We start from the raw sequence: 2500 nt of genomic DNA on the forward strand, positions 1-2500 counted from the left end.
TCTTTCCTTTACTTCAATCTACCTCTCCTTTAACTCATCTATCTCTCCTACCTAATTTCTCTATCTATCTTTTTTTAATACTCCGGACTTCTATCTTTCCTTTAATTTGTCTATCTCTCCTTTTTTCTTTTTCTCCTTTAACTCATCTACCTCTCCTTTCATTCATCTATCTTTCCTTTAATTTATCTATCTTTCCTTTAATTTATATATTTCTCCATTAGTTCTCTCCTCTCTCCTTTAATTTATCTATCACGCCTTTAATCATCTCTCTCTCCTTGATCTACCTCTCCTTTAATTCATCTACCTCTTCTTTAATTCATCTACTTTTCTTTACTCTATCTATCTCTTCTTTAATTTATCTATCCCTCCTTTAATTCATCGACCTCTCCTTTACTTCATCTATCTCCCCTTTAATTAATCTATCTCTCATTTAATTTATCTACCTCCAATTATTATCTACCTCTCCTTTAATTCATCTACCTCTCCTTAATTTATCTACCTCATTCTCCCTCTTTAATTAATCTATCTCCCCTTCAATTCATATCTCTCTCCTTTAATGCATCTATATCTCCTTTAATATATCCATCTCCCCTTTAAATCATCTCTCCTTTAATTTATCTATGTCTCCTTTAATGTATCAATCTCTCCTTTAATTTATCTACCTCTCCTTCAATGCATCTACCTCTCCTTTAATGTATCAATCTCTCCTTTTATTCATATACCTCTCCTTTAATGTATCAATCTCTCCTTTAATTCACATACCTCTTCTTTAATGTATCAAGCTCTCCTTTAATTCATATACCTCTCCTTTAATGTATCAATCTCTCCTTTAGTGTATCTATCTTTCCTTTACACGCCTGCAGCTTTTATATATTACGATTTCATCTTACCTTCAAATGACTTTAACCCGACGATGAGAGGAACTCGACCTTTCGAAATAACCTTTCGCGAAATATCCCTCAAAAGAATGAGGGTTTGCACAGAGCAATTAAGTTTACCTGTATGGTAAAAAAAAAATGCAATCTATTTCCCCTACATTATTCGGAAATGGGTTTTGCAGAAGCAGACCTCGCACTTCCTTTGTGCGCTTGGTATATATTCCTCAAATCCAATACATACACATAGCTTTTGTGCTTTTCTTTCTTAAACAAGGATTTATTTATATATTCTGTAGAAAATGAAAAGGAGTAATTGTTTTCCAAGCTGATAGATTTCACAAAGGGGATAGAACACTTCCTTCAGGTTCGAGTATGAAATAAATATGCTTGGGACCTGTCGTCTTCTTTGATGTCTTTGAACTGAATCAAGGAACGATGATATATTTTTCTGTACCAGTATAAATAAAAAACTTTACTGCTAGTTGTGAAAAATGAAAATAATGTTTCATTATATATAATACACACAAACACATACACACACACACAAATATATATATATATATATATATATATATATATATATATATATATATATATTATATATATATATATATATATATTAGATACGTATGTATGTGATGTATTGTATGTATGTATGTATGTATGTATGATGTATATATATATATATATATATATATATATATATATATATATATATATATATATATATATATGTATGGTGTGTTTCATTTTAGACCCTTGTATTTGTAACATGTTTAAGAATGACCTCAAAGAATATAATTACAGACTAAGATACAAATTAGTTGCCGTAGAGATATCTTTGTTGTATTATGTATGTTTATGTATTGTGAATATATTTTTGTTTACCAAAGATCTGACTAGCTGTCGCCCTACATAATCCTTTAATTAGTCTTGTCCCTGTGTCAGAGCAGATTGACTTTGATCTTTTTGTTTTTTAAATCATACCCATATTTATGCTTGTTTGGGGAAAGGTTACTCATTCTCCAGGTGTGCCGAATTCCAGATACTAATATCCTTGTAATCCCCTATCTATCAGTTATACGACCTTCCTGTACTGTCAATTCCTCATGTAAGTCAGTTATCTGCTGAGTAAAGGACGTCGAGTCTTTCATCTTACAGAAACTCCGATGTTTATTTTCTTTCGTGGCTTATACCTTTATATATATATATATATATATATATATATATATATATATATATATATATATATATATATATATATATATATATATATATATATATAGGTATATATATATATATATATATATATATATATATATGTGTGTGTGTGTGTGTGTGTGTATATATTTATATATATATATATATATATATATATATATATATATATATATATATATATATATATATATATATATATATATATATATATATATATATATATATATATATATATATATATATATATATATATATATATATATATATATATATATATGTGTATATACATATATACATATTGTCACACAGCGTGGTACGAGTTCCTATGGACAGTTACATCAGAAAATTCAAATTACAATTTCTTTCTTCTCTACAGTAAATTTTATAGAAGGGACTAAATT

Source organism: Macrobrachium nipponense, chromosome 6 (genome assembly GCF_015104395.2).
Source record: "Macrobrachium nipponense isolate FS-2020 chromosome 6, ASM1510439v2, whole genome shotgun sequence".
NCBI lineage: Eukaryota > Metazoa > Arthropoda > Malacostraca > Decapoda > Palaemonidae > Macrobrachium > Macrobrachium nipponense.